This window comes from Ornithorhynchus anatinus, chromosome 2 (assembly GCF_004115215.2).
Source record: "Ornithorhynchus anatinus isolate Pmale09 chromosome 2, mOrnAna1.pri.v4, whole genome shotgun sequence".
Lineage (NCBI taxonomy): Eukaryota > Metazoa > Chordata > Mammalia > Monotremata > Ornithorhynchidae > Ornithorhynchus > Ornithorhynchus anatinus.
Window position 1 is genome coordinate 41,463,679 of NC_041729.1, and position 25,058 is coordinate 41,488,736.

The 25,058-nt window shown below is 45.9% G+C and overlaps 1 long non-coding RNA gene across 1 annotated transcript; it reads right to left on the bottom strand.

The window, feature by feature from the left end:
* Positions 1–1,244: 1,244 nt before the first annotated feature.
* LOC120639019 lies at positions 1,245–2,058 on the bottom strand. Its single transcript, XR_005661128.1, has 2 exons — positions 1,918–2,058; positions 1,245–1,425 (listed from the first exon to the last, which is right to left on the bottom strand). It is a non-coding gene; the product is annotated as an uncharacterized LOC120639019 (long non-coding RNA).
* Between the last annotated feature and the right edge of the window lie 23,000 nt (positions 2,059–25,058).

The following is a 25,058-nucleotide window of genomic DNA, read 5'->3' on the forward strand; positions in this document are numbered from 1 at the left end:
CTCCCCCGCCCTCCACCTTATTCCAACCTCGATCGGGCCCTGCCCTGCTCTTGCAACTGCTGCAGAGAAAGAAGGGAGTGAAAGTAGAAATCTTCAAATCCTTTTTCTTTTTCCCTTCTGTTTTGGATCTTTCAAATAATCAATCAGTGGTAATTACTGAGCTTTTACTGTATGTGTGCAGATCACTGTACTAAATGGGTGGGAAAATACAAGAGAAGCAGTGAGGCCTGGTGGAAAGAGCAGGGACCTGGAAGTCAGAGGACCTGGGTTCTAATTCCTGCTCTGTCATGTGTCTGCTCCTTGGACAAGTCACTTAATTTCTCTTTGCCTCAGTTACTTCATCTGCAAAATGGGGATTAAATTCCACTCCTCCTACATAGATTGTGAGTCCCATGTGGGATAGGGACTGTGTCCAACCTAACTTGTATCTGTTCCAGAGTTTAGAACAGTGCTTGATATGTAGTAAGTATTTAACAAGTATTTATTATTATTATGATCATTATTTTAGTAGAAATGATCTCTGCCTCAGGAGTTTACAATCTAGTGAAGGGGACAGATGCTAACATAAATTACAGATGGTGAAGTAAGTGAATATCCAAATATGTACATTAAGCACTGGGGGGGAAGGGGTGGGATGAATACCAAAGTGTTTAGGAGATACAGACTCAAGTGTGCGACTGAGTCAGTTGGGAGAGAAAATAGGATGGGGATATGATTAGTCAGGGAAGGCTTCCTGGAGGAGATACAATTCTAATAAGACTTTGAAGATGGGGAGAGTAAGGTGCAAGGTGGCCTGTCTTCCCTGCGTAAAAGGCAATTTTTTTTTTAATAAGTGATAGGAACATTGGAATCACCCTCCTGAAGCCTTTCCAAATAATCAGGGGAAAGGTGGAGTGATGCCGTTTCTGATACAAAGGGTTTGGTTCTGTTCTAAGGTGCTAATGAAGTGTGACGCAAGTGTGAGAAGCAGCGTGACCCAGTGGAAAGAACATAGACCTGTAAGTCAAAGGATCTGGGTTCTAATCCTAATGCTGCTAACTGTGTGCTGAGTGATCTTGGGCAAATCATTTAATTTCCCTGTGCCTCAGTCACCTCATCTGTAAAATAGCGATTAAATCCTCCTCCTTTCAACTTAGCCAGAACCTCCATGTGAGACAGGGACTGTTTCCAACCTGTTTAACTTGTATCTACCCCAGTGTTTAGTACAGTGTCTGGCACATAGTAAGCACTTAACAAATACCATATTTTTTTTAAAGTGGTGTGATGTCAAAGATGAAAAGTTCCATGGCTAGGAAGACCACCAACCAATCAAGTACTTCCATACATCAGTGAGGAAGCAATATGGTCCTGTACATGTTATCATAGCATCTCTGAGGAGTAATGAAGGTTCATCCTCAACTCCTCATCCCAGACAAGGAGGGAATCCTGTGGAAACAGAAACAAGGGTTCAGTATTCTCTTCATCCCATCTTTTACTGCTGAAGATAAAAATCTACAGACCCTAAGAAATTTAGCAACATGCACAGAAAACATTCCAAGTAGTAAACTGGCATTCATCTCAACTAGTGAGGAAATCACCCCAGCAGCCAGAACCTTGAAAAATAAATGACTTTGTTGGCATACCTACGGAGATCTATCAGCACAGAGAGGGGTGAACTGCTTAAGCAATTAAGCATTTGCACCAGCTATTCATCAACATATGGAATATGGAAGATCTGAATGATGCCACGGGATCTGAAAGATACCACCATCAATGGCAAGAGCACAGGCTTGGGAGTCAGAGGACGTGGGTTCTAATCCTGGCTTAGCCACTTGTCTGCTGTGTAACCTTAACTTCTCCATACCTCAGTTACCTCATCTATAAAATGACTGTGACACCTATGGCTACACAGGATGACTCTGTATCTACGTCACTTACATCAAACCCTGCAATCCCAGCAAAGTCAGGAACTTGTAGGATTGACTGAACCGCTGAACAGTCAAACGACTTGACCACACAGTTGGTCAGTGGTGGCATCCAAGCCCTCTTTTTGCTGGACGATTGTGGGGTCCTTGCTTTCTGCACCTGTGGAAGGGGGCAGGGGGAGGTGGGGCGGGGGGGAGAGGGTGAAATAAAAAGGACGATATTTAACAAATCTAAACCCTTCACATTCTCCATGAGATGTGAAGCTTATCCTGCACACCACACATGACTCTGGTGAGTTGAAACTTTCTTTCTGAGGTGAAAATAGCTCGTTACTCATTTTCTAGGCTGGATTACTTCTTGGCATTGAAAATGGAATTTGTCTTACTCATGGCTGTCTCCTTCCAGCGTTATTATACTTGGTAAGGGTTAGACACCCCACTTAAAGTTCAATCTTATTTATTGAGCACTTACTGTGTGCAGAGCACTAACCTAAGCACTTGGGAGAATACAGCACAACAATAAACAGACACATTCCAAGCCCACGACGAGCTTACAGTGCAGAGTACTGAGCATTCCAGCTTCCCGATTGCAGCTGGAGGGGCGGAGAGTGGTCCTCCAGTGAAGTGAATACCACAGAGAAAACACCTCTGGCATATTCCCTTTCTCCAAGTGAGTGTCTGGACTAGGAAAAACCTGTGGAGGTCAGAAGATCATATATCTATCATTAGGGGCCCATCAGGGTGCCAGATTTACTCTCAGTCAGACCCAGGGACCAGAAGCCACCACCGCCCTGTTTTCCCAGCCCTAACCCAAGCAAGGCCAAATACGCAACTCGTTTCTGAGGTGAGCGGTCCTGGAAACACTACCTTGGATGGTTAGAGTTATTCCCTCAACTTCCAAGGATCTCAAGGCCAGGAACATTTTTCGGAATTAGGAGGTCACGATGGCCAGAGATCTGGGTGTTGGCCAACTTACACACTCCCCACCTCCTTCTTCCACCCTTAAAGCTGGCCCTGCTCTGGAATCCAGTTTAGTTTATTTCTGGAGAAGCACTCCAGGACCAACCCAGATTCCTAAGGGCCTTTGGGCCAGAGGTTGAGCTGGCCTCCTGAGGTCCTTTCAGGATTGGAGTAGCTGTCTCTGCTCTGCTGCCCTACCCAGACTCAGGCCTGAGGCCCAGACTCAGGCCTGAGGCCCAGCTGGGCCAACCTCTGAGACTGAGCCATGGTTCCTACTACCAAGACTTTAACCCCAAAGCATTCGGAGTTCATTTGGTCCCTGGCCAGATGAGCCCTAAGGCACAGCAGCCAAGGGGTCCCCATCTGATCGATCCCTCAGTGGCTTTTATTCAACGCTATGGGCAGAGCACTGTACTAAATGCTTGGAAGAATACAACAGAATTAGTAGACTTATTCCCTGTATACAGTGAAGTTACAGCCTAGAGGGGCCTAGAAAATCTGATGCATCTTCTTTCCACCTGGGGCTACCCTATGGGATCCTTCTCTACTAGAGGTGGGTTGTGGGAGGAGGAGGAGGAAATAGACTTTCTGGTCATAAGTCTATCAGGGACTTCTCTCCCATCCTTCTGATCTCTAGCCCCAACCAAACCCCACTCACTGTCAACTATGAAGTTGGAGATGTGGAATCAATCCTATTTATTCTGAAATGGAATGAGACTTCCATGGCGGGGAGCAGTGGGAAGGTAAGGACAGGAATCTTCAGCTAGAAGAGACCATTGCCTGCATTGGTTCCCCAGCACCAGGGATGGAACAATTTATGTAAGTTGACATCTCCTTTCAGGAATGACTTGGCATTCAGGAGGGGGGAAAATATTCCCTGAAAATGCTACTTTTGAATCTTGGAGAAAGAAGGAGCTGATTTGGGGGGGCAGAGAAAAGCATCTTTTATTTGAGAGGTAGCTTTAGAGGACTTTCAACAAACTTACACATCCAGAGCTCACTTTGTCCTCCAAACCACTCTGAGAGGTAGAACAGTGCAGGTGTGATTTTCCCTCTAATAATAATAATGTTGGTATTTGTTAAGCGCTTACTATGTGCCGAGCACTGTTCTAAGCACTGGGGTAGATACAGGGTAATCAGGTTGTCCCACGTGAGGCTCACAGTTAATCCCCATTTTACAGATGAGGTAACGGAGGCACAGAGAAGTTAAGTGACTTGCCCACAGTCACACAGTTGACAAGTGGCAGAGCAGGGATTCGAACTCATGACCTCTGACTCCCAAGCCTGTGCTCTTTCCACTGAGCCACGCTGCTTCTCTATTGCAGATGTGGAGACTGAGGCACAGAGAGCTTGAAGGACTTGCTTGGGGTCATCCAATTAACCAATCAATCAATCAAGGATTCCAAAATGCCTTCCCTGATTAAACCCTTGTGTGTCATTTTTGCAATTGGATTGGCACCTTTTATTCATCCCACCCCCAGCCCAACAGCTATATCCATAATTTATTTATTTATATTAATGTCTATCTCCTGCTCTAGACTGTAAGCTCCTTGTGGGCAGGGAACACGTCTACCAACTCTATTATAGTGTACTCTCCCTAGAACTTCATTCTGTGCACATAGTAAGCCCTCAAAAAAATTGATAGATCAAATGGTAATTATTGAGTGTTTACTGTGTGCTACACACTCTAATAAGTACTTGGGTGAATACAGTGTGATTGAGTTGCTAAACATGAACCCTGCTCTCAAGAATCTTGCAGTGTACTGGGGGGAGGCAAGATTAGAATCCAGGTCTCCCAGGTGTCTTGGGTCTCTCAGCCTGGTTCTCTTTAAAACACAACATTACCTACTGCTTAGGATCTGAGTCTCTGAACTGTGTTGGAGAGAATGACCATTTCCTTCCTAACCCAGGAGACTCTCCAATTAACAACCACAGCACTTCATAGTTCCCTTGCCAACTGCATTTATCATTCTGGAGCTGGGGTTTATCTCATCTGAATTTACCAGATAGTGTCTTTTTCATTTTTAAATATGAAAATATTTCCAAGAGATGTCAGAGGTCTTGGAAAAATCTAACAGAAGGAATACATATATCATATGTATATCATGATTTTCTGCAACACATCCAATCAGATGGACTGTTAGCATTCAAGAGATTCAGCTCCTCTCAGAAGAGAACTTGGAGCTTAAACTAGAAGAGTAAAAGATACATTGTCATCCTCTCTCTGATCAAGCTAAGGGCTACTGTCCACCTTCCAGTTCTGCATCAGATGTGAGAGTCCTGCAGGAATGGAACCTGATTTGTTTTTGTCCTTGCAACATCATCTAAGTCCAGCCCAGGTCCAGACATGAATAGGAAGGGTGGTATTCGCTAAGCACTTACTGTGCCAGGCACTGCACTAGGCTCTGGGGCGGTTACAAGATAATCAGCTCACAGCCCAAGTAGAAGGGAGAGTGGGCATTTAGTCCCCATTTGACAGATGAGGAAACTGAGGCACAGAGAAGTTATGTGACTTGCCCAAGGTCACCTGGGATTATAACCCAGGTTCTCTAACTCCCAGGCCAGTGCTCTCCACTATCCGAGTCTCACTTGTGGATGGTGTCTTCTTAATCTTTTATACCCTCCCAAGTGCTTAGTGCAGCGCTTTGGATAAAATTGGTACTCAATAAATGCTATTGATTGCCTGATACATTTGCTCAGGGACAGTGCTTCCTCTGAACGCTATTGGGATTTGAGGCTATAAGTCCCAGCAGCCCCAGGGGAATCCACTAGGCTTGCCCAGCTGCAAAACTGCAGCCTCCATGTCTCAAATCAATCCCTCCTTATGAAACAGGGGAGCAGGGGGAGGAGCTAAGCAGGCCCTGAATTCTTTGGACCCCGATTCCTCTCCCAAAGAGGTGTAAGGAAGGACATTTAAACTTCCCACGGAGTTACTACCTACTTGTAGCTCTCCACCGTTACTGTGGCTAGTGTTACTCTCCAAATGTGGACCTCTATTTACTTTCAACTTTATTATCTCTAACAGAGAGTTTTATAAATCTCCCTTTAAAAGCAAGGAAAGAGTTCTAGTTCAGTTGAAGATCCTCTGCCCTTTTTTGAAACTTTTACAGAAATGACCTGCCAAATATGAGGAATTAAAACCCGTCTTTAAAAGAGTACAAGATTATATATATATATATACACAAATACAAATAAGGGAAACAGCACCCTGATTTTCCAGAGATGAATCCCAACACACTGATGATCTTTGACTTCTGACATACCCATTGCCACCATTTTCTCTTCTCTCGAAACTGTACACTAGGATCCCCTATGTCAACACTCCTTTTGATTTCCAGAATGTACTGGGGCTTATGTTGATTTTTCTCACCGTTTGAGGATAAGGAGTACTTGGGTTGATGAGTGAGGCTGAGAGTAAATGAAAGTTTTGGGAAGGCTGTGAGAAATAGAAAACAGATGGAGATCTGAAAGAGAAAGAGTGGATTAGATAAAGAGTGTAGCTTAATGAATAGAACTGAGAGTCAGAAGTGCTAATCCCGGCTTCACCAAGTATTTGCTGTGTGACCTTAAGCAAGTCATTTCACTTCCCTGTGCCTCTCATTTGCCTCATCTGTAAAATGGGGTTGAAAACTGTGAGCCCCATGTGGGACATGGACTGCATCCAACCTGATTAGCTTGTATCTACCCCAGCGCTTAGTACAGTGCCTGACACGTAGTAAGCACTTAACAAATATCATTAAAAAAAAATTGGGGTATCTGGCAGATGATAAGTGCAGGCCAGGTGGGTGGGACACAAAGAGTTGATAGGTGTGTGATTATCTTGTATCTACCCTAGTGCTAGCACAGTACCTGGTACACAAGAAGTGCTTAACAAATATGACTAATTAGTGGTAGATAGTAAATTGACCAAAGGATGCTAATATTTCTGGGATCAAATTGCAGCAGCAAATCCTTTCAAAGCCTTTCTATTTATACCTTTCAACCAGGGAGAGTGGCCTGTGGAAATAGCAGGGGATGAGGAGTCAAGAGACACAGATTTAAATCCCAGTTCTGGTACTGGCCTGCTTTGTGATCTTGGGCAAACCCCTTCATTTCTCTGGGGCTCCATTTCCTCAGCTGTAAAATGGGGATAAGATCCCTGCTCTCCCAAACTCTTAGTGAGCCCGGTGAGGGTCTGGGACTGTATCCGATCTGATTATTTGTATCTATCCCAGAAATTAGCACAGTGATTGCCTATAGTAAGCACTTAATAAATACTATTATAAAACCAAAATTCTAGACTAAGTCTATATATATGGAAAGGAACAGTTCTCCATATAGACAGAGACCTTTATAAAAACCTCATTACACATTTCCTACTCATTGTCCCCATACATTTCCTAAATCTTTGGGAGATGCTATTAGAGGAGTGGGGTTGTCTGTCCTCACTTCCCTCACATATATAAATATACTAAATATATTAAATATACTATATATAGTATTTGCTAAGCGCTTACCCCTCCCAGGATCACGCTTAGATAGTTTCTGGTACCCTGCCAGTCTCAGCCAAGAGAGGAAGAGTCAAGCAGAGGCATCCCCATTCCATTCCTAGCTTAGGCAGTGGTTAGCAAGTGGAAGGCAATCTGCTACAAGTTAAAACTCACCTCTGCTGGACAGCAGCAGCATGGGAGAAAGTCAAGGGCAGAGACTCCAGTTTATTGAGCGGAAGAAGGCAATGGTAAACCACTGGCATATTTTTACCAAGAAAACTCCATGAATACACTACCAAAGCGATTACAGATGCAGGTGAGGCATATTGCAGATGGAAGTGAGGCATTCTGGAAGAGATGTGTCCATGGAGTCGCTATGGGTCAGAAACATCTCACCAGCATAAGGCAAGCGCTTACTATGTGCCAGGCACTATAATAAGGGCTGAAGTAGGTTGGACACAGTGCTTGTCCCACATAGGGCTCACAGTTCTTAATCCCCATTTTACAGATGAGGTAACTGAGTCACAAAGTAGTTAGGTTACTTGCCCAAGGTCCCAGAGCAGACAAATGGCAGAGCCAGAGCCAGATCAACTGACTCCCAGTCCCATGCTCTTTCCTCTAGGTCCTGCTGCTTCTCCAACCATATATATGGTTGAGATTCTACCATGTAGCTCTAATCATTCATTTGACCCTACAAATTGTTAAATAAATGGGCTTTATACCAAACTTCAGGAGGGTCCCGTGCTATGGTCTGTCTATAGCACTGTTTCATTCGGTTTTTGGATATCAAATGGACCCTCTCATTTCGCCACCCTGTTCGCCCTCCCTAAGCACTTGGATCTGTTCCCCTTAAGAATTTTGATACTTCCCCCCCAGCCTCAGGCCCACAGCACTTTTGGATATCCTTATACTCTGCTGCTTCCCTCTCTGTAATGTATTTTAATGCCTGTCTGGCCCTGTAGACTGCAAACTCCTTGTGGGCGGGGATCATGTCTACTAACTCTAGTGTATTGTACTCTCCCAAGTGCTTAGCATAGTGCTCTGCACACAGTAAGCGCTCAATAAATACCACTGATTGACTGACTGAAAAACAGGAAAAGGCTTATAACAACACACAAGGAGCCACAGAGGTCATGAGGGAGAATCAAACCATGACAGCTTTTTCCTGGGTTAATGCAGCTGATGAGAGGGATAGGTCACGTGGGGCTTGGGAATAACTGCCTAACCTCAACTAATGGTGATGATGATGAAGATGATAATGAAGATGATGATGATGGCATTTATTAAGTGCTTGCCATGAGCCAGGTATTGTTAACTGAGATAGGAGAGGATCGGATCAGACACAGTCCCTATCCTACAAGAGGGCTCCCAATCTAAAAGGGAGGGAGAACTTGTATTTTATCCCCATTTTACATGCAAGGAAACTGAGGCCAGGGAGGTTAAGTGATTTACTCATGATCACCCAGTGAGGCAGCAGAAGAGCCAGGACTACAACCCCGGTATCCTGGCTCCCAGCCTCCTGTTCTTTCCACCAGGCTATGCCATGCGAGGGGCAACATCTCCCAAGCGTCTGTGCTATCCAGGAATGTGGGAGCAAGCACCAGAGGACAAAGATAAAGAGGGCTGTGCCTTACCCTTGGCTCTTGCTGGCTTGATGGTCATAAAAATTACAGTATTTTTTAAGTGTTTACTATGTGTCAAGCACTGTTCTAAGTGCTGGGGTAGATGCAAGATAATCACGTCAGATACAGTCCCTGTCCCCCATGGGGCTCACAGTCTAAGTAGTAGGGAGAACAGGTATTGAATCTCCACTTTGCAGATAAGGAAACTGAAGCACAGAGAAATTCAGTACCTTGCCCAAGGTCACAGGGCAGGCAAGTGATGGAGCCAGGATTAGTACCCCAGTCCTCTGACTCCCAAGCCCGTACTCTTTCCATTAGGTCACACTGCTTCTCGTGAGATGCCGGGTAGCATCTGAGTACAACACTCTCCCTTCCCATCCCCCAGGTAACACAACCCTTCTGGGCAAATCTATATTGGAGGTGCAAGGATCGGATACCGGAGAACACCAAGCTGATACAGTTTATTGCTCTTTATGACAGAGCCCCAGTGGGCAGCAATGCCAGAGACCTAATGTATTCATTCATTCAATCGTATTTCTTGAGCGCTTACTATATGCAAAGCCCTGTACTAAGTGCTTGGGAGAGTACAATATAACAATAAACAGTCACAGTCCCTGGTCACAACAATCTGATGGGGCCTAAGCAAAACTAATAAGACCATAAACGCTCTTTTACTTCTATTCCTTCTACAGATCCGCTCTACGGGAGGCCGAGGCAAAATCTGTGGCCTGGAAAAGCACTTCAAATTTCATGGACAGCTGTAACGCGGCCTCCAATGTAGAGATGGAGGGACGCATCGAACAGAGGGAGGAGAGTCTTGGGGGTGGGGAGGTGGGAAGGGGAGGGAAACAGAAAATAATGTAGATTGTGCAGTGGTCACCTGAGATGCCATGGGGGGGCTGAACCCCCCATAGATGAGCCCAGTGAGATGAGGCAGAACGTTAGAAAACACCCATTTTGGCAGTTATGGGTACCGTTATTAATAATAACGATGATGGGATTGGGGATGATGAAAACGACAGTGAGAAGCTGTTGCTACTTTTCTTGGAAGCCCAGCCTTATGTTTGGGGTGGAAGCGTGACACTGACGCCCTGCCAGTCTTGTGTTTTCAAATGGCATTTTGTTCACCAGACAGAATGGGATCCTGTTAACATGCCAATCTCTCCTTTCTCGTCCTGCCAACCTCAGGGGTGGCACAGGCAGCTTCCAAAATCTCATTACCGCCACCACCTCACATTTTTTTTTCCTAAAGAATAAATTTTGGTGGCAGCCAATTAGAGTCGTTTGATGTGCATAATAATGAAAGCGTGGAAATTGAAATTGACACCTCAGAGGATGGGTGTTAAAAAAATGCAACTTACATGAATCCTGCATTTTCTTACAGCTTTCTATCATTTACAACAATTTACCAACGCCGGGGTCCTGAGCAGATTGCTGAACGCCAGGATGTGTGCTGGAGAGAGTTAGTGATTGGGACTGAGAATGCACAGACTCCGTCTCCTTCCTAAGCACAGATCAATTACAACTCAGACAAGCCAGTGTCACATGTGATTCACAATGTCAATTTCATGCTAGTGGTAACCATTTAAGAAAGAGCTGTGCAGGTTTTACATTTGATAAGAAATCAGCAGTGTTTGTGTTTGTAAAAAGACCGATCAGGGAGTGTGACAGCTACCAGAGATTGCTATGGAGCATCGACTTCCCGTCTGTAGTCTGTCATGGAGCCATAAGTATTTATTTCAAATGTTTTTTTCTCCCCCTTAAACCGGGATGTGAAAATAAACTGTCAGTCTCTATTTACAGCTGTACAAGCAGGAAATACAAAGGATTTTAGGTTAAATTGTCAGTTAACAGAATTCAAAATAGAAAAAAGAAAGGGTCCTTGCTGCTTTATTGCACATTTTGATAGGGAAAATCATTTCTGCATTTGGAGGTGGAAAGGAGTCCTGTTGGAGAGCCCGGGAGTGGAGATCTATGTAGGGACCGTGTGCATTTGTGATTTGGGCTTTGTAGACACTTCAGTGGTTTTCTATAGAATTAGGAGAACGATGAGGATAATTAGACCAGAGGTGTTTGGAGCACACTGAGCCTGAGACTTCATCTTCGCCTCCTCCCAGGCCAATTTTAGGCCCCTTTAGGAGCCTCAGCCCTGTTTGGGCCAAAGGAGGAGTTGAGCTTCCAGAATCTGCAGACCAGCTTCTCTCACAGAGTCATTTGGGACAGGTGGAAAGGAGGGAAGGTGGGGTGAAAAGAGAGGAGGGCAGCTGGAGGGACAAGTGCTCCAGGCCCCATCCTGAGCAGGGCCCACTGCTGGACAAAATGGTGGGCACCAAGGAGGAGCCAGCCCCAAGACAGTGCTGCTTCCAGATCTACACTCTCCCTGCCCCCAGGCCCCTTTAAGCCCAAACAGTTGTTGCCAGCCAGAGGCGGGACAGGGCCTACCCAACCACCAGTATAGACTGCTTCCTGGCAGCAGCTCTGGACTGGGGGGGGAGCAGCCTCTAGAACTTGCAGGAGAGATGCCCTAGAGCCAATGGACCCTTTACCTCCTCTGGCTTGGACTTGTGTTTCTGCCAGTAAGCTACTTTGCCCTGAGGCTGGGGAGGGCTGGTCACTACTGCTGCTCCCAGTGATCACTACAGGTCATACCAGGACTTCTTCCAGGGCTACCCACTACCCTCACCCCAAGGAGGCATCGCTTCCTCCCACTGAGACCCCTCCCCGACACTAGAGCTATCTACCAGAGTGGCAGTGACCTAGGCCCTGGGGCTGGACCACCCCACTTTGGAGGGCCGGTACCATGACATCGCTGCTCTGACTCGACATTCAGTCACACTGGCATGCTTTTAGCATGGTTAAAATTCGGTGGGCATCTCCCAGGACCACAGATCCTCAAGGGACAAAGGAACCCAAGAGTCCAGTGTGGTGCTTTCCAACTTTTCTATGGCTGGGAGCACACCCAGTTGTGAGAATCTTTTTCCCCTCCCATCCTTCCTCCTTCACTTCCAGCATAATAAGTCCATGAAGTAGGATGGAGGGAGGAACAAGGCCTGCCATTCTGGTGCCATTATTTTCTATTTTGCTGCAGGAGATGGGAGTATTCCCAAATGAGGGAGCATCCTGAGAAGACCTAGTGAAATGAAAGATGGCGGCGTGGCAAAATTCCCAGGAAACAGTTGGGTGGACCAGAGTGCACCCAGGTAAAGAAGAACTAGTTAGAGAGAAAGAGCATAAACCTTGGCAGACAGGTGGCCTGGATTCTAACGTCACCTCTAGCACAGACCTAAAGCTACATTAAGAATGTTTCTTAACCTCTTTTTGCCTCAGTGTCCCCACTTGTCAAATGGGGATGATAATGGAGGCCTCTTCACTAAATGATATATGTGCAAGCTCTTTGGAGGCAAAGTACTATATAAATCAGGATAGTATCATTAACTAGTTTTCCTTGAACGCTACAGACTGTGACAGTCCTGGGTGCTTAGGTTCTTGTGGGTAGGGAATGTGTCTCTTATACTGCTATACTGAATTCTCCCAAGCGCTTAGTACAGTGCTGTGCACTCAGTAAATATGATTGGTTGATTACTTGATTCGGCCCACAGTTCTTCTGGGTTTTTTTCCCCTTTAGGATTCTGTTCTTGGATCAGAATAAAAACAAAAAATTGTTTGATTTACTCTGGAAAATTAGTCTCTGGCCCAGTTCAGGCTCAGCCCAGGCTGCAGATCTGAATTGGCACCAGGAGGAGGAAGAGGCAGCCTTCGCCGTGGCATTTCCAGGACAACCACAAGACAAACAATCTGGGCTTTTCAGGGATTTCCACGGTGCACTCTGCTCCCAGCCGTAGGAGAGGCAGGAGGGAGCTACAGCTGGTGTTGAGACGGTGCTGACGGTTTTGTTCAGCCCTGACCCGAGGTGGGGGAAGTTGGGGGGGCAGGGGTGAGCGGTTTGGAAGGAGAGGGCTAGGAGGGGAGGAGGGGGAGAAAAAAAGAAAAAGCTAAAGGGCAGGCATACTGGAGAGCAGAGAGAGAGCTAGAAAAGGAAAAGATTAACAAGACCTAAAGGGAACCCAATTCTTGTTAGAATGAGATCTTTGAAGCCCTGTTTATATTCCTTCCTCCTCCAAACTAAGCTCTAAACCAGGAAATCTCTGTCTTTCTGGTAACAAGCAATAGGCTAACATAAAGGCTCAGGAATATTACCATTTGCAAGTGCCTCCACCAACACTTTTAATTTCATTTGCATAAATTTGCATGTAGTCTGCATCAGTCTTTACTCCTCTGCATTTAGATTTGAAATAATTTCACTATATTTCAAGAAGTCGTTTTTTTCCCCTCCTCTTTAAGCATTCTTCTCCCCCCGCCCGACCCCATCTCCTTCATAGGGCAAGAGGAGAGGGCTTGCTGTTTGACAGCCTGATTTTGCCCTTTTGAGAGAGCATTCTGGGACATTTCCTGAGCACTGAGGGTCTGGAGAGCAACAGGTTGAGAACCTCCAGCCCCAGAGCCCCAGGGACTGCTGAATCTCTCTGAGTAGGTCTTGAGCCCCAAAGAAAGTCACTTTATTTTTCTGTGCCTCGGTTCCCTCATCTGAAAAATGGGGATTGAGATTGTGAGCCCCATATGGGATATGGACTATGTCCAACCTGATTAGATTGTATCTACCCCAGCTCATAGTACCATGCCTGGTGCATAGAAAGCACTTAAATACTGTAAAGCAAAGCAAAACAAAAAAACCCAAAGCTGGATGTGCCGGTCAACACATTATAAATCTCCCGTTCCTCGTTCTGGAGGGACCTTATCATCTCTTCCAGTAGATTAGAGAATCTCCTTGAGGGCAGTGATCCTGTCAACTCTACCAACTCTATCATATTGTTCTCCCTCAAATGCTGTGAATCGTGGTCTGGACAAAGTAAGAACTAAATAAATACTAACATGGTATAGTGAGAAGCAGTATGAGGTAGTGTATAGAGCACGGGCCTGGGAATCTGGGAGTCTTGGGTTCTAATGCCTGCTCCACCACTTGTCTGCTGTGTGACCTTGGGCAAGTCAGTTCACTTCTCTGTACCTCAGTTACCTCATCTGTAAAATGGGGATTGAGACTGTGAGCCCCACAAAGGACAGGGACTGTGTTCAACCCAATTTGCTTGTATCCACCCAGAACTTAATATAGTGCCTGGCACATAGTAAGCACCTAACAAATACCACAATTGTTAATATTATTATTGATTGACTGTCACGGGGCAAGGCCAGCTTCAGACACATGGCCACCCTGAGGCAGGGAAAAATTTGCCTTTCCCCTCCCATTGTGTCTGATGTCATTAAGTTAGGCTGCATGCATTATGCCAGGCATGTGGTATATCATAATGACATTGTATGGAAGTCTGTCCGATTCCCCAAACTTAGAGTGTTTTTCAGAGGGGGAAGAACCTCTAATCGGTCTCCACTTATTCCAGAACCTCTGCAGTGAAGGAGTGTGGTTTGGTGGAAAGAACATGGGATTGGAAGGAAAAGGACCTGAATTCTAATCCCAGGTCTGCCACTAACCTGCTGTGTGACGGGCAAGACATCTAATTTAGCCATGCCTTGGTTTCCTCATCTGTAAAATGGGGATTCAATACCCATTCTCCCTCTCTCAGACTGTGAGCGCCAGGTGGAAGAGAGGTGGTGTCCCACCTGATTATCTTGAATCTGCCCTAGTTCTTAGTACAGTACTTGGCACGTAATAAGCACTTAACAAATACCACAATTATTATTATTAATTATTAGGCTCCTGTCAACACAGAGGCCACTTTCAACTTGCACAAAGGAAGAATGGACACTTTCAAATTTCCAACCTCTGCCATCCCTCAGCTGCCCTTACTCGCCCATGGTCAGAAGCAAGCCCTCTTCCCACGATCCATCTGTCTACGCCTGGGGACAGGAATTCAACCAGCAGAGTAAAGCAGAGGGCCAACCTTCCTGGCTTTACCCAAGAGCAACCAATTGGAGGAAAGGTTTGGGGCAGAGAAGAAATGGCCCTACTTCACATCTGAGGAGAAGCTTGGAGAAGAAATGCTCTGGAGCCTCAAAACTACCCAAAAGAAGCTAGGGAAAGCAATGTTTCCTTTTTTGGGCCTCACAGAGTTTTCAACTTGTAAATATTAGAAATGGCTGGTGTCCCCAGGTCAGTATGAACTAATCAGGAACTTTATGGGATCTGATTATCTTGCATCTATCTTGGCCCTTTAACCCAGCACTTGGTACACAGTAAGCACTTCCCAAATCCACAATTATAGGCCATTTTTTAGAGAGTTCTGAGATTTTCATTTTAACTAGGCTTTTGGTTTCAAATCCTTAGACCCCAAGGAGAGAAGACTTGTTACAAATGTTCAAATTACCAAAAGCCACGGTCAGACCAAGTCATTAGAAATGAGAATTTGATTTGCTCTGACTAGTCCTGCTATTACTACTAGGGAACAGATGAAGAGACAGTGTCCTGGAGGTCAGAACCCGGATCTGTCACATGCCGGCAGACAGGAAATGCCAAAGATACCAGCCCTCCATGGGGCCCCTGCCTCAAGCTCCCAGAAGGGAAAGGCTACAACCTGAGGCATGCAACCACACTGTCTGAGCTCAGATGGCAAGAGGATATTCAGAGAGGACTCAGGGAGGATGTCTATCTCTAAGGCAATCAGAAAAAAAACAAACTGAGGACCAGTATGGCCTAGTGGAGAGAGCATGGGCCTGGGAGTCAGAAGGACCTGGGTCCTAACCCTGACTCCACTAATTTCTTGCTGGGTGACCTTGGGCAAGTCACTTAACTTCTCTGTGCCTCAGTTTCTAGAAATGTAAAATGGGGATAGCTGTTCTCCCTCCTACTTAGACTTTGAGCCCCATTTGGGACAGGGATTGTGTTGACCTAATTAACTTGTACCTTCCCTAATGCTTAGAACAGTGTTTGACACATAGCAAGCACTTAACAGATACTATAAAAAAAAAGATAAAGCTTGCTAGATGAAGTGAAATCCTGAATTAAGACAGAGTTTCCCCCACAGTCGCTCTCCCCTCTTCTACCAGTGAGGCTTGAACCAACTACTCGATGGGGAGCAAAGCAGAGAGGCCAGTAAATGACATCTAAGAAGTGGGATTGAGAGGCAACAAGTCCCTAGAAATGGCATTTTGAAGGCTGTGCAAATAATTTATAAATACTGGTCTACCTGGAACCTAGTTATGTCTATTTGCCCAGAGTACTGGTCAAAGGGATCAAGTTTGTTTGAGTGGTGGTCGTCCCGTCTAGAGGAGAGGGGCAATCCTAGATGACCTCACAGAGCCCTTCCAGGTGTCTGATTCTAATAATAATAATGATGATGGTATTTGTTAAGCACTTCTATGTGTCAAGCACTGTTCTAAGTGTTGGGATAGATACAAGCTAATCAGGTAGGACACAGTCCCTGTCCCACATGGGGCTCACAGTTTTAATCCCCATTTTACAGATGAGGTAACTGAGGCACCAAAATCTGAAGTGATTTGCTCCAGGTCACAGAGCAGACAAGTGGTGAAGCTGGAATCAGAACCCAGTTCCTTATGATTCCCATTCATTCAATCATATTTCATTCAGTTGTATTTATTGAGTACTTACTGCATGCAAAGTGATGGGCATGGGAGTCAGTAAGGGTGGAGAAATAATTTTGCCAGGCAGAGGAGAGGGCAGAGTTAAAGCATGCAAGGAGAAACTTGAAGTGGAGGAAGTTGGCCTGATATTTAGATTTCTGCCACCAGTCCTCTGCAGCTCGAGCACAGGAGCGAAGGAGACAAACTGTGCAGGTGATCCAGGGCTGTGGGTTAGTGGTATGAGATTGATGAAGGGATAGGGGAGCGAGTAAGTTGAGTTCAGTAGAGAGGGTGGCATTTGGTCATTGAGGGGGGGTAGTTTGGGTATGGAGGCTAAGTGGGGCATGATGAGTTGAGAAAATTGAATGGGGTCAAAAGATCAGAGATCTCTGTAGAGGAATAGTACAGAAGTACAGAGGGGAGGAGGTGTGTGGCAGAGGAGGAAAGTGAGGAGGTTGTGGTCACATAGAGGGATTTCAGAGCTGATGAGGGTAGAGATTGTACAGTGGTTAAAGATGAAGAGATCAAGTGTGTGTCCAAGTTGGTTAGTAGGAGAGGTGGGATGGAGCAGGAGATCAGAGTTGAGTAATAGAAGGCAGTCAGCAGAGGGATCATCAGGAACATCTATGTAGATACTGAAGTCCCCAGGGATCAGTGTGAGTATGGAGAACGAAGGAATGTGTGAAAGGAATCAAAATGGTTAAACAAGTTGGAGGTGGGACCTGGGGGTCGGTAGAGGATAGTTAATGGAATTCAAAGTGGGTGGTAGACACGGAAGATTCAATCATATTTATTGAGTGCTTACTGTGCGCAGAGCACTGTACTAAGCACTTGGATTATACAATTCGGCAACAGATAGAGATAATCCCTGCTCAACGACGGGCTCACAGTCTAAAAAGGGGGGGACAGACAGCAAAACAAAACAATGGGCCTCACAGGAAGGGAAAGAAGGAGGTAGGGGAGGTGGAATGGTGCAAAAGCAGCATTGGGGTGCAAGAAGGAAGCCAACACCTTCTCCTTTCCCAAGGATTCTGGGACAGTGGGAGAAGCTGAGGCCCCCTCTGGAGAGAGCAGCAGGGGAGACTGTGCAATCAGGGAAGAGCCAGATTTCAGTGATGGCGAGGTGGAGGAGTGACCGGAATAGGAACAGGTCAAGGATGAAGGGAAGCTTCCCCATGATGGAGCAGGGGTTCCATAGGCCACATTTGGCTGAAGTTGTCAGGGGCGGGGGTAGTGGGGAAGGGACAGCTCAAGGGGTGGGGAGGCTTTGGATAAGAGTGAGTTGATGGGAGCCAGAACCAGGTGGAGGGGGATGATGGTGGCGCTGGGACAGGATTACAGGGAGGGGGCAAGGAGGAGGGGTGGGGGCAGTGAAAGGGGAGGGGAGGAGGTGGGTGGGGGAGGGGGTTAGAAGGTGTGGTGGGAGGGGAGGACTGGAATGAGTTGACATAAATGAGGCGGTAAAGGACAGAAATAACGACCTAATCCGGTGATAGCCAGAAGAGATGGTTGAATTGTCCTTGGGTCCTTAGAGAATCAAAAGGCCAGGGACTAGGAGAGATGGTTGAATTGTCCTTGAGGTCTTGAGAGTGAGGAGTCCAGTGTTTCGTGGAACACTAAAAAGATGATTGAATTGTCCCTGGGGCCTTGGAAGTGAAGAGACCAGCAAATAGGACTAAATAGGCGGGACTAGGCAGAGTAGGTATGAAGGCAGGCAGTGTTTGAAATGTAGTATTGTATGAACCTGAGCCTTTGTCACCTGAGGGTTAAGCAGCCGCACCCTGCTTTGACTGCAGGAAAAGAGGAAAGATGAAGATTCCCAGACCTGTGCTCTATATCCTAGGCCCCTGCTGCTTCTCTAATTCTAGTGACACTATCCCAAGGAGCAAATCATCCCTCCCCTCAGCAAACCAGCCCCTCCACAGTGCTTAACAACCACCTGCTTTTCCAAGAGTAAGTTAGCTAATGGGTGAATGACAGGAGCATTAGGGCTCTAGTTCTCCATCTGGGCATTTGCTGAGTCTCTCTCTACCCGCTTTCTCTCTCCCCCCCCCCTTCCCCCCCACCCTCTCTTTTTCTCTTTCCAGAAATTCCCCATTTCTGTCAGTTCAACGACATACCCTGCTATAGCTTAACTCATGCCTCATGGACCCACTATCCCAAGAGTATTAGAGAACAGGATACCTGCAGTGGCTGAGGGAGTAGGGGACCTATTAATAAATAATAACTATATCTTGTCTTTGCAAAGACCACCAAGTGTTAACCAAGGGCACGTTTTATCCTCCTTTTGTTGCAGCTCAGAGATAGATGCTAAGTACCTTGTCCAGGGTCTCTTTGGGAATGAGACCCAATAAAGACGTTTTGATTCCCAGTCTAAGATTTGGAACCCACGCCCTCATTTTCCTGCCCTGAGTCTTCAGAGACTGAGATTTGCTTTTTCTGTTGCCTGATTAAAGTATCAATTTCTCTTTCTCCTCCTGTTTTCTCATCCCTTCCCCAATAGGCGAGGGTCATTAAATCCCTTTCCAATTTCTGTTACCTGTTTCCCTCTCAGGGTATGGGGATTGGTGAATTCTTATTGAACCTAAGCATCTATAGCTGAATAGAAGATGGGGGCAGAAACTGCTACCATTTTAATTAGCTGGTGAAGGGACCCACTGGGGACCATCAAAGAAACAGGAGAGGAAAACAATTTGTCCTTTTAGAGTCAAGAGAAATGGAAGAGAAAGTGAAGAAGGGAGGAAGAGACCCATTTCCCAGCCCTAACCCATGCCTCCCATCTCACTCTTCCTTTAAACATCCTTTGGTATGACTGTTGGGAAGCAGAATGTTGGGATGGAAGGATGATCGGTCTGAAGGAGTCATTGGTCTGATCCAGTATGGTATTACTCATGTTCTTATGTTAAGTGCTGAAAAGACCAGGTTCCCTTTTCACGATTCCCCCAATTCCTGTATTCAGAATAGAGCTACTGGGATTCCCCATAAAAGCAGGGTTTCTAGATGCAGAAAGATGGGCACTGCGGTCAGGCTACCCCAGAGAGTATTCAAGCAATGGTTCCTGGGGTCAGAGTACTCCAGAGAGTATTCAAGCAACTTGTCCCAAGACTTGGACATTTTTCCAGAGAAGATGGGCTGCTGTACCTCTGACCTTCCTCCAACTCCATTTTCTGGTGATGTCACATAGGCCGCCACAAATCCCATGGAAGCCTCATTCATAAGACTCCCTTGATCAGGAATTTGCCCTGTATGCTGGGTGGAGGTAATCAATCAGTCATTTGTATTTACTGAGTGCTTACCGTTTGCAGAGCATTGTTCTTAGCAGGTAGCAAGTCCAACCGTAGTTTAACTTGAGTTCCCCAAAACCACACCAAACCAGAGAAGGGAGAGTCAAAGGAATGTAACAATTCACTCCAGGGTGTAAAACAAGAACAAAATAACTAGGCTTGGTTTCCATTAGCCTAACAGCATTTAAAGGCAGCAATGCAGTTAAGTTCCCAGAGGGCAGTGTTTCCCAGTCCCCAAGCTAGGAGCTGTTTCTTCCCCCATGTCCTGCTGAGGTCAGAATCTAGTGCCAACTAGACCTACATGGGGAAAGAATTTGTTATCCCTTGGGAACATAAATTCCAGTCATAAGGACCACTACCACCAGCCTCTAGGACACCCAAACTGCACAGACTTCCTCTCTAACCTTATAATCGAGCCATCTTTCAAGTCTCTGGCCCCGAACAAGCCCTGCATTCAAAAATGGGCCAGGGGGAGATACCACCCTCCTTAGCACTCCCACCTCCTCACTCCCTGACAGGAGATTCTCTGTTCCCCGTACTGCAAAACCCCGGCATCCCATCAGGAGCCATGGCTAATGCACACTCACACCTGGGCCCACCGCCCCATCAACCGTGTTTTGACAAGACACCAGAGCCGACCAGGTTTGGAGATTATCTGCTTGCAAGCAGTGAATTCTCTCCATGTTTATACCCTCAAGGAGAGGTTTTGTGGGTTTATTGACTAAATAAGGGTATTGATTTGTTAAGAGCTTTTTCCCTTCCTTTCAATGGGAAATATTGTTATCTCTTTCCCCTTTTCTCAGAACACTAGGTGAGAAGTTCTTTGAGCTAAGCCATAAATTTCCATCTCTGCTTTTCTTTGCTGTGTAAACAAGTGTTGGCCTGTCTGTGGGGGTTAATTTGGCCGTGTTAAATGCTCTCAAGGTCCCCCTTGGGTTTCTGGCTTGTACATTGTAGACGCAAAGAAAATCACTTGCTTAAATACAATACACTCTCCTGCCCTCTCCCCTAGTGCTGCTGCATACCATCCCCTCAAACGGAACCCCATACACCCAGCCAAGCAGGTATACCCAATGTGAATAGAGCAGTTTTCCCCCCTCCAAAAACATTCCTGGGTACATTCCTTCTTATGCTCTTAGGTATTCACCAGCTGCACATGGCGCACATCCCACCCCCATAGCATGGAGGTACATACTTTCAATCTCCATTGCTTTCCCTACCTGCAATGTATTTTAACATCTGACTCATTAGATGGTAAGTTACTTGAGGGCAGTGATCATGTCTAATCACGCTAGTGTAGTTCCCCTGGTGCTTAGAACACAGCTCTACACACAGTAAGAGCTCAATAAATACCACTGGTGGATTGATTGGATCATAGCCTTGAAAGACTTCATCCCCATATATGTGTATGGGCAGTCCTACTTAGGCACAACCATCCAAACACTGAACATGCCTTTCCCAAGGTTGCTGAGAGTCTTACTGAGAAAGCTCTTGATCAATCAACCAGTGTTATTTATTGAGCCCTTACTGGATGCAAAGCACTGTACTAAGTACTTGGTAGAGTATGTTATAAGAGAGTGGGTAGACAGGTCCCCTGCCACAGGAGCTGACAGTCTAGAATGGGACCCAAACTTTAATATACATAAATAAATTATGGATCTGTACAGAAGTGCTGTGGGGCTGAGGGTGGGGTGAATATCAAGCAGATAAATTTGGAAGGTCCCTTTTGCTCTATGGCAACTGACATGGGGCTCTTCCTGTAACAGAAGATTTTTCCTGAGAAAAATAATTGGCAACCGACTGGAAACCTCAACTTTTAGAACACTGTGGAATTAATTTCAGCTTCAGCATTTTTCACCATCCAAAATGAGACTTGGAAATCTCACTGTGGCTTTATTCATTCATTCATTCAATCATATTTATTGAGTGCTTATTGTGTGCAGAGCACTGTTCTAAGCTCTTAGGAGAGTACAATACAGCAATAAACAGATACATTCTCTGCCCACAAGAGCTTCAATACAAATTGACAGACATCAATACAAATAAATAAAATTACAAATGTGTACTTAAGTGCTGTGGGGCTGGGAGGGGAGAAGAGCAAAAGGAAAGTCAGGGTGATGCAGAAGGGTGTGGGAGATGAGAAAAGATGACGCTTAGTCTGGGAAGGCCTCTTGGAGGAAATGTGTCTTCAATAAGGCTTTGAAGGTGAGAGAGTAATTGTCTGTTGGATTTGAGGAGGGAGAGCATTCCAGGCCAGAGGCAGGAAATAAGCTAGGGGTTGGCAGTAAAATAGGTGAAACTGAGACACAGTGAGAAGGTTAGCGCTAGAGAAGAGCAGCGTGTGGGCTGGGTTGTAGAAGGAGAGAAGCGAGGTGAGGTAGGAGGGGGCAAAGTGGTGGAGAGCTTTAAAGCCAATGGTAAGAAGTTTTTGTTTGTTGCGGAGGTGGATGGGCTGGAGTTTTTTAAGGAGTGGGGTGACATGTCCTGAGCGTTTTTGTAGAAAAATGATCCAGCAGCAGAGTGAAGTATGCCTGGAGAGGGAAGAGACAGGAGGCTAGGAGGTCAGCAAGTAGGCTGATGCAGTAATCCAGGCGGGGCAGGATGAGTGATTGCATTAACATGGTAGCAGTTTGGATGGAGAGGAAAGAGTGGATTTTAGCTATGTTTTGAAGGTGGAACCAACAGGATTTAGTGATGGATTGATTATGTGGGTTGAATGACCAAGAAGAGTCAAGGATAATGCCAAGTTTATGGGCTTATAAGACAGGAAGCATGGTGGTGCTGTCTACAGGGGTGGGAAGGTCAGAGGGTGGGCAGGGTTGGATGGAAAGATAAGGAGCTCTATTCTGGACATGTTAAGTTTGAGGTGATGGGAGGACATCCCCGTAGAGGTGGCCTGAAGGCAGGAGGAGATGCGAGACTGGAGAGAGGGAGAGATCAGAGTTGGAGGTGAATATGCATGTATGTAGGCATATGTATATCTAGGGAAGCAGCATGGAGGAGTGACTAGAGCATGAGCCTGGGAGTCAGAAGGTCATGGATTCTAATCCTAGCTCCACCGTTTGCTGTGTGACCTTAGGCAAGTCACTTCACTTCTCTGTGCCTCAGTTACCTCATCTGTAAAATGGTGAATAAGACTATGAACCCTACGCAGGACAGGGACTGTGCCCAACCCGATTTGCTTATATTCACCCTAGTGCTTAGTACAGTGCCTGGCACAGAGTAAGTGCTTAACAAATACCATAATCATTATTATCATTATTATTTTGTAGATTTGATTATCATCCACATAGAGGTAGTAGTTGAAGCCAAGGGAGCAAATAAGTTCTCCAAGGGAGTGGATATAGATGAAGAATAGAAGGGGACCCAGAACTGAGCCTTGAGGGACCCCAAGTTGCATATCAAGGTTGTTGCTGATGGGCAAGGCCTGTTCCTTTGGGAAGCTTCTCCAGAGGAATGAAGATGAAACCCTACCAAGCCATCAGTGGGTATTTCAAGGAATAGAAAAGAGGTATGCGCTGATTTGTTTTCACATTGAACTCATTTTCCCCACTAATCTCCCTCTGCCTTTTCTCCACCTCACTGTTTATGCTTCATCCGTCTTCATGTATTGTGTTTGTCTGATCTTCCCGTTAGACTGCAAGCTCCTAGAGGTCAGATGTCTCTTCTCCGTCGTGGGCATGGAGTTCAGGTGCTGAGAACAGAGCCTTGGAGCCAGTAGGTATCCACTAGCTATTTGAAAAGTCGTGATGAAATGGGAGGGAAGGAGAGATTCCCTATTTTTTGTCTGTTTCACTAAATCCCAGATTCTAGTGTCTTGGTACCCTCCTTGTCACTGGGGCACTAATGTTCATTAAGCCTAGGCTGGAACATTAGCATGACTGCTGCAAGAGGAAAAGGAAGAAGGGACACCCCTCACCTTCCCATCCCCTAATCACCACTCCCCTTCCATGTTTCCTCCTCCTGGCTCACCCTGAAACATGACTGCTTCCTTTCCCTGTTCTCCTCTCTCTCTTTCCCTGGGCCATTAATCCTAGTTGCCCCCACCCCATGGTGTTGATCCACCACCTTGACCTCGGCAGTAATAAAAGAAAGAAAGTTCCCCTGCGTGATAATTTGGTGCTTCTCGAGAGGAGGCTAAAAAATTCACACTCCAGATAGGAAGCAGAGCTCATCAGTTGGGCTGCCAATTGAGATTACAGACAAAATCCATCATTTTCTCTATTCCTGAAGTATCAGAACTTGTGGGATCTGGACCAGGAGAGTCATAGAGAGAGGATGGAGCCAGCTGCTCTGGACCCAGATCATGGGCTGAATCAGCACCAAGTATGATAGCAGATCCCACTGACCTCTAGCAGTTCCCAAAAGACAAGCCAGAGATAACTTTGACTTTATACCAGGGGTTGGGGCAAACAGAAGGAAGCGGTCACATTCTGAAAACCTCACCATCTTGAAAGCCAGTCACTTTGGGGGATTAATAAATGTTGATGGTGTCATATATGGAGGAGGGTATTTTACAATAATTTGAGTTTATTATTTTTGCATTATCATATTCTAATGAGACTAAACAGTGATATGACTTTAAATATTTAATGTATTTTTAAGCGTTCTAATGAGGCTGAATGGCATTTGCTCCCACCGTTAGAAGTAAAAACTGAGTGGAAGGGCTATGACAATAAGAATATTATAATTAACTCCATAATGCCACCTTGTCCCCAGGGGGACAGCTCACGAGGGTGTAGTCACAATTAGCAGCATCATTGGTTCCACTGAACTGAGCCAAGGTTGGATCACCGGAGAACCTCTTGGGTGGAGACCGAGCCCCAGGCACTGGAGCAGACACCCCGTTTGACTGCATTGCACTGTGATGGTGCCAATTTTCATGGCTGATCTCCCAGGCAACCCAAGGGTGGTGCTTTGCAAAAAGAACAGTCCCACCCACCTGCCCAGAAAGCACTGCGCCACTGTAAAGGTAAATTGACAATACTCTGGATTTATTAAACACCTTCTTCTGAAGGACGCAAAGCATTTCCCCATCTGTTTCTCACTGACCCTCCTCACAAGTAGGAGAAGGTATCTTCACTCTAGAATGTTAAGTCCATCGTGGGCAAGAAATGTGTCTACCAACTCTGTTATATTGTACTCTCCCAAGCGCTCTGCTCATAGTAAGCACTTTATAAATACTATTGAATGATTGATTGTTCACTTCATTTTGCAGTGGGTCATCTGAGG